The 12,313-nt window shown below is 42.2% G+C and overlaps 1 long non-coding RNA gene across 1 annotated transcript; it reads right to left on the reverse strand.

The window, feature by feature from the left end:
- Positions 1-397: 397 nt before the first annotated feature.
- Positions 398-4,014, reverse strand: LOC122190739. The gene is made up of 3 exons (XR_006182209.1): positions 3,856-4,014; positions 2,363-2,480; positions 398-511 (listed from the first exon to the last, which is right to left on the reverse strand). It is a non-coding gene; the product is annotated as an uncharacterized LOC122190739 (long non-coding RNA).
- Between the last annotated feature and the right edge of the window lie 8,299 nt (positions 4,015-12,313).

The following is a 12,313-nucleotide window of genomic DNA, read 5'->3' on the forward strand; positions in this document are numbered from 1 at the left end:
AATAGATATGAATCCTTGACAGTTAGATTTTATACTTAGCTTTGCTACTTCTCCATCAAAGTCAGTCAGGTAGTCAGTTTAAGATAAGGAAAAATTAGGAAATAAAGGGCGCAGCAAGAAAATGAGCCAATGTCATAAGAAAATCTCAGAACTAAAGACTAAGCATTATGGAAAGAGAAAAAAACAAACAAAAAACATCAGAAGAATAATGTGCAAGAGGAATATAATATTACATGTGTAATATTATAATCAAAACACTCCAAATAATCTACCGAGTTGAAAATATATCTTATACAAGTATTACTAGTGATATGTAATGAAACAATATATAATTGCCAGAAATACTAACAACAAGGGTAAAACATTTATCTCATAAAATACTATGAATATTCCTACCAACAGGAGACTCCGGTGTCAAGCCCATGCTCTGAAGTAATGCTTCAGCTTCTCTTCTCTTCTTTTCAAGGTCAGATTCTTCTTGAACAGGAAGAACATCCTTCTTCTGATCAGTCTAGAAATAATTCAGTAATTGCATTAAGGTATTTAAAAGGCATTAAGAACAGTTTCATCTTATTTCTGAGATCTAACCACTATGTTTTCTGTGCTACTAAAGCCTATAAGACACATTACACACCTCGCTAATAATTCTGATAGATCTTTCAGTAGATAAAGTAAAACCAGACAGGAGGAATTAAGAGGTTTTGTAGCTTTAGTACTGCCTTCAAGTCATTTTTTTTAAAGTTTCTTTATTAGTTCTGTTCAAGTTGTTTTATTATCTGCTAGATTTCACATGCACACAAAAAAAAGGCATAAAATGACACCCTTACTCACATGCAATTTAGAAATAATGCGGGCTCTTCAGTGAAAGATGCTGATCTCTCCATTTTTTCCCAATTTCATTTAACTGCTCACACAACTACATAAATTTAAACTCCTAGCTTCAGTGTCCACAACTCAGTCACTGGCAAGCACGTATTTTTAATTTTTATTATACAAATACCAGACTTCAACAGAAGCAGCAAAATCCAGACCCAGTTACAATAATCCTACAGAATAAAGAAAGTTTCCTCCCATGACTGCACATTATACCTTTGACCTACTGTACATCTTTGAAAAAAGCCTTTTCCAAACTTGAGAGCAAGTTCCCAACTGATAAGCTACTGTATCACGGGTGGAAGCACAAGCACAGGCAATGCAGAATTACATCATCATCAGAACACAAGTGTAGGATTTCCCTGAATCATTTTGCTGGCAGATGCCTGGGCTTCAGTCATACGCTAACTGAGAACATCTTCAAGATTGTAACTAAAAGAAGAGACGTCATGAAGAGGTGACACAGCACACCAAAGTACTTCAGCAGACATTCTGTTTATGATGTATAATCCCTTTTCAGGAGAAATTTAGCAATGTCATAGAATCATAGAATTATAGAATCACCAAGGTTGGAAAAGACCTAAAAGATCACCCAGTCCAACCGTTCACCTATTCCCAATAGCTCCTACTAAACCATGTCCCTCAACACAACATCCAGCCTTTCCTTGAACACCCCCAGGGTCGGTGATTCCACCACCTCCCTGGGCAGTCCATTCCAGTGCCTGACCACCCTTTCTGAAAAGTAATACTTCCTCATGTCCAGCCTGAATCTCCCCTGCCGTAGCTTGAAACCATTCCCCCTGGTCCTATCACTAATGACACGAGAGAAGAGGCCGACCCCCAGCTCACTACAACCTCCCTTCAGGAAGTTATAGAGAGCAATAAGGTCTCCCCTGAGCCTCCTCTTCTCCAGGCTGAACATTCCCAGCTCCTTCAGCCTCTCTTCATATGGCCTGTGTTCCAGACCCCTCAGTACCACAGATGTACCACAGATTGTCACATAACTTAGCAGAAGGAAATCAAGCATAACAAATCTTGAGTAAGAGAGCCAAAGAACACAGCACATTGTTTGTATGGTAACAATACCGACAGACAGTTCATACAGACATCTCTGAAACTTCATTTTAGAACGGAGTTCTCTAAATTATGCCATTGCAAATAATGAAACAGGGTTTTTGAGTAATACTTCAGCCACTCCTCACAGTAATTTCATTAACAATATCCCATGCACACAAGACTATCGTTCTTATTTCTAAAAACGCAAGCATTTTCAAATCTACCTTACCGCATGGATAATTCTAAAAATCAGGGCTTTTTTTAATTCTCACAGAACATAAGCACTACACTTGCACAGATCATTAAATTGACATTCCCTAGATAACACATAGCAAGTGACTAAGTGAACCTTCTCTTTTTAGGCACGTTACATATATTTGGGACAAGTTACATAACCAAACAGTCAGCTTTCCAAGAGAAAACAGTTTCTTACTTCTTTTTTCTTTCTTTCTTCCTCCTTTCTTTTCTTCTCCTCTCTGATCTGAGCCAATCGCTGCTTCTTGCGCTCCAACTCCGCCTTCAGTTCACTTTTGTCAGACATGACTGCAACACTGATCAACACAGAAATCACTCCAAAAGGTTCTGTTTGGTTAAGATTGCTTATTTACAGGAAAATTGCTATCGTTAATGTAACTGTGCTAAGTGGCTAAAGACAGAACAGTGAAAAGTCCTAAAATCATAATTGAAGTTACATTCCTGTTTTCACACTTAGCAGATTCTCGCTGCTAAAAAGATTGATTTAAAAGACAGAAGGTGACAAGGTGACAGCACCTTTTCCCAATGTATTTCTGAAGCTTTTTTGAGACACTACTTTGAATGACACATGGAGCTCTGAAGACAAGGTTATATTATGTTGCACAGAATTCTATACAGCGCCAGAGCCACCTACAGTATTTACACACAGCAAACAGTAGGAAGGGTGCCCACACGCCCACACTGCAGCCCCTAAATTACTGGCACTTTATAACCTAGCAGGATGAACATGATGCACCCTGTTAGATGTGCTTGCAGTAGCCAAAACACCAACCTAATCAAAGATGTGGCAGTATTACTGTAATTGGCAAGGAGAGTAGGTAACTGGAGGGAGGCAAAAAAAACCCTGTAAACTATGTGCATCGCTGATCTTTTGTCTTTCATTTTTTGTCTTTCATTTATAGATCTTGTGTACGCTGCTAAGAAATGGGCGGGGCTTCAAAAGACAGAAATTCTACCAAAGACTTGTTAGATAAGTCATTTGGTTAAGCACAGATGGGAAAGCCAAGCATAAGCAAAAGCAGACCAAACCCAAACCCTTTCAGGAGGCGATGAGTCGGAAGACAAGCAGGAAAAGCCGTGTGAGCAGGCAGGGCCAACAGCAGCTGCATCTTCCTGCTCAGCACATCCACGCCAGTAACCAAAGCACAGGAGTGGCTCCAGCACGGCTGCGGGCCCCACAGCTGTTACACACACGCACCAGCGACGCAAGCCTTCACAAGTGCAAAACAAGAACACCCACACGTGTCTGCACAGCACACCTAAGAGCGGAGCTCCAAGCAAGCCTCCCACCTTAAACCTGGCGCACACGTCGGCAGCTTTTCAGCCACGTTCTCTGCCAACGTGGAAAGGTTAATAGAAAATAACGCAGCGCCGGCACTGCAGAGCGGCACCGGCCGGGCCGCGCTCTGCTCAAGGCCCCACCCGCGGCCGCACCCCTCACGGCCGGGCCGGGTGGCACAGCGGCGGCACAGCGGCCCCGGCCCCGCTGTGAGACCCCGCGCACCTGCTGGCGAGACCCGCTCGGCTCCGCGCCCTCCAACCTCGGCTGGGCCCAGCGCCCGCTCTGCTTCCGCCCGTTCCACAAAGGCGGCGGCAGCTGACGGGCGGCGGTCTACGGCGGGCGCGGAGGCTCAAACCGGCCGCAGGGCGCCGTGGGGCGCGGGGACTTACGGCGGCCGCGGAGGCTTCAACGCGACACGACAGGGAGCAATCGCAGGAATTCGCTCGAGAACGGGCGCGGAGAGACGCGAGAGGGCGGCGGGCGCTTTCAGAGGCCTCAACACCGCCCCTTCTGCCGACAGCCGACGACGCGGCTGCGAGAACGACGACGCCCGGCGTGCAGCGCGCCGTGACAAGCAGGCCTCGCCCTCGGCGCCCTACGGCGTGAGCAGGGCCGGGCGGACGAGGTGCATCATGGGAATTGTAGTTCTGCACGCGCATGCGCATCTCACTCTGGTGCTCCAGGGTGGCCGTGAAGGGGGCAGTGCGCGGGAAGTGCGCGTGTGGCGGTGGCCGTTAAGGGCGCCTTGCGCCTTCACCACACGGTGCCGCGCCCTCGCGCCTCTGGCAGCGGGCAGCCCTGAGGTGAGCGGGGGCAGGGCCGGAACGCCTCATGGAGCGTGACAGGCAGGTATGAGGTGATGCGGTTTTTGCTTTGCTCAAGTACCAGCTGATAGTGAAGTGACGTTGCGGTTCCCCAGTGGTCCTAAGTTAATGAAAGAATATTGCCGATTGTTCCCTTTGGAGATATATGTCATGGTTTTCTACCTTTTTTCCCCTGAGCCGGTGATGCTGGCAGCTAACATCTTCAAGGAGTGCTCGATTCCTCAGAGCACTGATCTTTCAAAGACTATTCACCAAAGCAGGAGTAACACAGGCAGCTCATCTGCCTCGAGTGTGAGCTCACAGCAGTCTGTGAGAGGTAGTTGCCAGAGGCAATGACAGTCATCCCCAGACATGGTTAGATTCTTTGCTATTGCAAACGCCATTAGTTTATTTTAAATCACTGAGTCTCCGAGGACTTAGGTCCGTTGAGGATATGCTCAGAATTCCTGCTGGCTGTGTTTGCGTTGAGGCTCTATGAGACACAAACTGAACGGGTTGGTTGGCGCTGTGCTGGTATGGCTCCCAGCCCGGGTTGCTGCAGGAATCATTCTCCGCAGCCTCCTGTTAGGCTCGGGATTCGTGCTGCACCTTAAGAAAAATGAGAAGAGCTGTCTGTTGTCTAGATGGCTTCTGATTATCAGATAACATCTGTGTATTTTGTGAGGATATGGGTGTTACCATTTGAGGAAACTGTAAGTGCTTATCAGTGAAACTGTCAAAAAAGATTGTATGATGTGCCAGAAAGGGGATTCCTTCTTTCTTCAGAGATGGAAGTGTGAAAGTAATGAACTTCCACAAGCAGCTCTCATCTCTGATTTTTTTTTTTAACCTGAGTTTTCTAATGTCACTTATGATAATATGCTTACACTGGAGCAGAAATGTATGTCTTTATTGTTGTAAGCTGTAGCTGTGCTTTCCTTTGGCCATGCAATCAATCAATCTTACATTTGAAGTTTTCTAGTAATATCTCTTAAGTTTACCTTTAAAGTTAGTAACATGGGAACCAGATGTTAAACCTTTGTGATTAATTTAGCTGATTGATTTTTGATTTGCTGAAGCATATTTCTTGATCTTGAGCCTACAGTCACCTGCTGAATGTCATATTACTTTTTGTGTTAGTCTTTCATTTTAGAAAATACAGTAATACAATAGGTAATTTTTGCAATTATGACATCCCTTTTTTTATTTGTAAATGACAGTAATAGTTTTCAAAAAGCTGTCTCAGTCAGTGTAGCAGTGACAGAAACATGGACAGAATGATAACTGCACAAGCATGTGTGATTTTTTTCAGTCATTAATCTCACAAATGATAGTGGTATAAAGTGAAATACTCAAATCTTTCTTCAGCTGTTAGTCTCACAAGGTGTGCGATGGGAGGACAGATTTGCAAACAATGCTGTTTGTGGGTGTATTCAAATAAGCACTTTCTCCTAGCCTCAACTTCGTGGTGACAGCATCATCTAGAACAGCAAACCCCAATTTCATCATATGATGGAATGAGTAGAAGCTACACCGTGAGGTAGCACCTTTCTATCTGTGGGACTGAGGAAACAGTGGCTTTTAAGGGTTTTATGTGCTGAGTCTGGAGTGAACACAGCCTAAGTAAGACCTGAGCACCTGACCTAGCCTAACAATTACCCACATAAACAGAATTAGTGTATTACTAAGAAGCTATTTTGATACACGTGAAGGAATAAGAAACACAGGTTTGGTCTCTGCTGTGAACAGGCCATACTAAACCTCCATACTAAACATCCATACTAAACACAGGAAGCCATCAGTCAATTCAGAAGAAACTCTATTTGTATCTTTAGGAGAACGTACTTTCCATGTTACCTGAACTGGGAGAAGGAAGGACAGCAAAGGCGAGCGGGCCATTGTATAATCAAAGAATATTAGGATGTTCTAATCACAAAATAAACAAGAGAGTTAGGCAAAGTAGACCATGATAACAAAGAGAATAAATAGAAGGCTTACCCTTTTCTTAGGCTCACCCACAAAACACCAGTAGAGACAATCTCCAGAAGAGATCCTTCCCTACTGGTAGCCGGCTCTTAAATAGGTCCAGGATAACCTTCCGGCAGCACAGCTGAATTGCCTTCACCTGTGCTCCTCTGGCTGTCTCATGGCTCACCTCAGGTGATCAATCAGAGGTTCAGGCCGCGACTCAGCAGTTCCCACACAGCCATCAATATGCCTTGTCACCCTGCTGGGCTGCTGGAGAGCAGCGCTGATCTGCTGCTGTGCATGAGCCCAAAAGCTATGCTGCAGAGGGTGGTTCCTTCCTAACTGCCACTGCTGCAATGGCCTCTAGCCATTGAGAGACTGGCAGAAGGCAGCTGGCCTACCTTCCATTGAGAACATCAGGCTCCATTTTAATTTTCTCCATCTTACAGACTCCATGGGCTTAAAATAATCAGGAAGATCTCATCCCGTAATGTAAAAATGTAACTTTTCTACTATCATTACAGTAGTCTGTACTTTTCCCTTAGAAAATGTGTGGCAGTGTTAATATGGGATTCTCTCCCCCCTCTCTTATTCCTTCAAGAGGGACATATTTTGTTCCTGTTGTGTCAGAGTAAGGTGATGGTGAATGATGGGTTCTTTCTAAGATGTGAACACTTTTGCAATCTGATAACCTTTGGCACAAAACACATACATGAGTGAATGGTCCAGCACTTAAGAGTGATTCACTGCTAAGCATTATAGAAAATAGGTTTACCAGCTGAAAAATTTCAAGGCAAGTTTTCCTTCTTCAGTGTGGTCTGTGTACGGTGTTCTCATTTTTTTCCTATTATGTGGTTGAGAGGAGATAATGAGAGCTTCTTAAGGGATCCTGTAATGCACCAACGCCTGCACTAGTTCTAATGGTTTTAAGAGAGAGTATGAAAACTGCCAAGAGCTCAGCCACAAGAAACTATTTTGGGATGTGTTGTATGCCAGGCTGTATTCTGCCCTCACTTTGTACACCATAGTCCCATTAACGTTTACAGAAGTTTGGTGTGATCATCAAAGCAAGAATATGCTCACGTATTTATTAAGGGGATAACAGAGTTCTTTTCATAAGCATTGCATTGGTGTTACTAACCAGAAGGTAACATGATAAATGAAAAGAGGGTAAGCGTTCACTTCTTTTCAGGGACTTCTTTAAACTTTAAGAATACAATTGTTTTTCTTAATGTAAGCAAAAAACATTCCTTCATAATCTTAAAAGGCACACTGAAATATTTCAATTTACAAAGAATGAATGCACTTTTCATCCATTGGCATTAAAACATATAATTCTAGAAAGGTTTAACACTTCATTATCTATAGATGAAGTCAGAAAGGTGAAAAGACTTAGTAACAAGACTGCAGGTTGTAGAATTCAGAGTTCCAAGCTGCTGGTGTTCTGTTCTTGTGTAGTGATACTTTTTTTCTGTAACCAGTGTTGAAAAAAGGTGACTTTCATAGCATGAGATTCATTTGGGCAGGAGCTGAGTAACTCAATGACAGCATCACTAAGTTGTGTTTTGGTGCCACAGAGTATTTACTGCTAACAGTAATATAAATAGGGTTTGCTGGTTTTGGAGGGTGTTTTAAAGAAACTTGCTGATGTTTTGGAAGAAGGGCTGAAAAAATTACATGGTGGTAAACTACAGAGTTAAACATGCAAGCAGCATTTTCATGTTCACTGGAACAGGCTGCCCAGGGAGGTTGTGGAGTCTCCTTCTCTGGAGATGTTCAAGACCTGCCTGGATGCCTACCTGTGTGACCTGCTGTAGGGAACCTGCTTTGGCAGGGGGGTTGGACTCGATGATCTCTGAAGGTCCCTTCCAACCCCTACAATTCTGTGATTCTGTGATTTTTAATATATTTCTCAGGACACCTGCTTTTTAACTGAAAGAAATCTTTGGTTTTAGTAAAGTTGCAAGGCAGTAGATAGTTGGAGATGGATGTTTTATTAACAGAACCCAAACTGCTGTGCCTTACTTGTACGTGAGCAGAAAGGAGATGGTGTTGATGGGTTACAGGGCTACGTTCTGTGTCCTGAACTGCTCTGCAAACACTTGGCCCAAACCAAAGGTAGCCCTTCTCTGGTTAGATATTTACCTGAGCGTTATAGAACTTAAACCTCGTTATTCACACAGAGAATGTGCTTGTAGTGGTGTTCAGGCCTTATACAATTTGGAATGACTGTAATGGAATTCCCTGCAAATCTGCTGTAGCAGAAATGCTGAGTCATGGCCTGAAGCAGTGATTGAGCAGCTGGTGGGAAGGCAGGGCCAACCCAGGGCAGCTCAGGTGCATGCAGTGTACCTGTGTGATTGGAAGGGGTGGAGCCAGGATCCACCCCTTTCCAGACCTCACTTAAGAGCTGGTAGTAGTCGTGTGAGTATCTTGCTAGAGATTCTTGTGTGCTTGAGACCTTCTAAAGGTAAGTACTTTTATGTTATTTTATTTTTTTTTCCTCCTGTTTCTGTGCCTACGGCTGTTGGTTTTGAGTTTATCCTCGTTTGCTGCTGCCTGGGACTTTGCTACCTTACTTTCATTGCTGTGCTTTTCTTTGCATTATAGTGTTACATCTGGTGTCAGTTTCTATTCTGAAAAGGTGGTTGACTGTCAATTAATAACAGTGTAGCTAAACTGTATTGGAAATTGATATTTTTGTTGTATTTAAGAAATGTTGACATCAGTCACTGGGAATCTCTGCATCCATTTATGTTCCTCTAAAAAAAGCTGAGGAAAAAAAATCCAAGCTCAAACAGCCTATATCAGCATGAAAGTGCTCAGAAGGCTTACCTATCTACTTGCTATTTTTGGGTTAGTGTTTAGTTTAATTTATGTATTTAAAAACAAACAAATTTTCCTTTATTTATGGCTTTATTTACTGGTTTCCTTGAAAAGCATATCTTTATCTTTAAGGTTATCTTACCTCTCCCCTCTCTCTCTTTTTTTTTTTTTTTTCTTTAAATCAGAATAAACTTGAGCTTTCTGTTTTGCTTGAACAAAACTTAATCACGCTCGCAGCCTATCGCTTAATCTGTTTGCCAGGTGGTTTGGATTGTCTCTTCAGAAATAATCTGATCAGTGCAAGTAGTCTATTTTTTTCTTTTTAAAAAAGTTTTAAGAAAAAATCTGGCTGTGTGAATGATGTGAATGGACCATCATTCAATGTCCTTAATTGCATTAATGCATCTATATTAGGGCGAGGAAAAAAAAGGGAAAAAAAAAAAGAAACTGTAAAAGGCTTCTGTAAGTTTTCTGAATTGAATCTGTATGTGTGAATTGTGCGAGGTTAATAAGCTTGTGTCTTCCCATGGCACTTGATTTTAGAACTCCAAAAAGCTGTTCAATGATGCACACCCTGTAACGTTACAAACATGAAGAAATACTGCTTCTAATCTTTGTCCATATGTGCGTAGTGTGTGTTGCTGGTAAGCGTTTATCCAAGAACTGCTTTGAAACATAGGTGTCATCAGCACAGGTGTTGATGGCTCTTAGGTTTCAGTTTCCTATGGAGTCAAACCCATCCTACCTGCCAGAAAAAGCAGTTGAAGGATGAGCCTGTTTGTGTCAGGAAAGTGTTCTGTGCTTTTGGTTTGTTAGTTTGTTGCTGGAATCTGTTTAAGTTTTAAGGAAATCAGCTCTGTGTTACGTGTGAATTGTGGCTCTGTTGCAGCAGGTTGGACATCCTTTCCACATCAGGGTTTGTGTGATGCTGTGAGTATGGGAGGAAACAACCTGCATGTAATCCTTGGCAGGAAATGCTGTCTTATGAAACTACAGTTCAGGGTCTTTTGTAGCATTGGTAGTTTATAATCAAATTAAAAAAAAAAAGAAATTCTTCACCAACATTATACTTGCAGAAAAATATTTTTATGAAATTTAAATTCTAATTCCATTTAATTTTAATGAAATATTAGAGAAGTTTACATTTGTGGAAACTCTGCGAGTTTTGCAGGAAATAGAATATTTAAAAGATCCTGCATGATATGGCAGCTTTTCTTCAGCATTACTTATGCAAAGTGGAGTCTGACCTGATAACGGTTAGACTCCTCCCTGAGGAGACTCAGGGGAGGCTTTACTGCTTTCTATCCCTACCTGAAGGGAGGTTGTAGTGAGCTGGGGGTCGGCCTCTTCTCTCATGTAACTAGTGGTAGAACTGGAGGGAGTGGCTTCAAGCTGTGCTGGGGAAGATTTAGGCTGGATGTTAGGAAATACTGCTTGTCTGGCAGAGTGGTCAGGCACTGGAATGGGCTGCCCAGGGAGGAGGTGGAGTCGCTGATCCTGGAGGTGTTCAAGGAATGTTTGGATTTTGTGTTGAGGGACATGGTTTAGTGAGTACTACTGGTGATAGGTGGATGGTTGGACTGTGTGATCTTAAAGGTCTTTTCCAACATTGGTGATTCTGTGATCTTTCTGTTGTTGTTAAACCTAACTCTTATACAAATGTGACAAACTATTTTTATAAGTGTGTTTTGTATTTTGCATTCTTTTTTAGTATGGTGTAGTAAAAGCATGTTGGAGCTTGTTAATGTTATAGATACATAGGGTAGAAACCTATTTACAGATGTTGAAAATCAGCAGAAGTGTGTGATATTTAAGTAATACTCTGATCAGGAAAGTAACTTTCTGTTCAGTGTAGTCATACAGCGTTGTATCTTGGTATTTGTTACCTGGTGCATGGCTGCTATTCAAAAATGTGGAGGAGCGTCCAATAAAGGTGCTTTCTCACTCCATTGCCTGTGTCCACAGGTAGCCAATGTCCAACTATATCCCTTTTTTCAGCCATTTAGATTCTAAAATGAAGTATAAACAGATGTACTGGATATTATCATTTTATGTTTACTGTTGTCAATCATTTTGTGTAATTCCTTCTTCATAGGATGAATTTTATGTCTGAAAGAACAACTTGTTCTAAAATTGACCATTTTTCCAGATTTTGTCCTTCCTCTTGAATCCAGGGGGCAAGTGTCTTAAATTGTCTTTTTCCCATTGAAATCAGGAGAGGAGTATTTTATCACCAGTAGCTTTTGCCACTGATCCCTGTATTACAGGCGAGTCTTTAGTTTCTCTTATTCTCAGTTTCGTAATGTGTAAAACTAATTAATTGTTTTAGTGACAGTATTTCTTACAGCTGTGTAAATTGATGTTTGAAAGGCTGCTTTTTGAATGGAAGGTATAATATGTAATTTTGGATATTGTTGTAACCATATCTCTATGGTGTAGAGCATAAGTTCTTTGCTAACAAAGAAACCAACAACTGAATCATACCTGTATGATTTTTGAGTTTTCCCTCCTGTCCCATTTCCCGAGTTGGCTGAGCTATTCACAAACCACAGTGTGTGGGAACTGCTGAGTCATGGCCTAAAGCACTGATTGAGCACCTGGGAAAGGACCTGGTCAGCCCTGGGAGCACAGGTGAAGGCAATTCAGGTGTGTGACCAGAAGGGGTGGAGCCTGGCTGCACCTCTCTTAGACCTCATCTAAGGGCTGACTGCCACTGGGGAAGGATCTGTGAAAATCCCTCCCTTGTGGAGTCTCTTCTCTGAGCCTCGGTCTTCAGAGACAGGTGAGCACATTTCCTTTTGTAACACCATCTCATCTGTGCCAATCTTTCTAATTATTACACAGATATGAGGAAAGGATGACAAGTGTTATCCAGGGTTTTACGGAAGTTAATACCAAATTGGGGTTGCGCAGATAGTCAAGAGACAGTTAAGAATTGTCCTCCCAACTCCTAGTTCTTTGATCAACCCAGCAAAAACATAATTGTGTCCTCAAATAAGAAACATAAGTAAACATTTTAAATGTTTAAGTCTGTACATTTTTGTGGTTTAAAAAATAACCTTCCATGCCCAAATTTATATGGGCCAGTGTTAGAACTCATGAAATGTGCTAAAGCAAATTTCATACTCACATACATTGAGAAGGCAAATTACTTTTCATGGTAGAGGATCAAAAGCATCAGAATGGATATGCAGTGTTAATAATAGGAAGTGGGATGTGAGGGTAGGAGAAATGATGGGGCAGTTACGGT

Source organism: Lagopus leucura, unplaced genomic scaffold, assembly GCF_019238085.1.
Source record: "Lagopus leucura isolate 7727_CA_CO unplaced genomic scaffold, USGS_WTPT01 59701-0_obj-0_obj, whole genome shotgun sequence".
NCBI classification, from domain to species: Eukaryota; Metazoa; Chordata; class Aves; order Galliformes; family Phasianidae; genus Lagopus; species Lagopus leucura.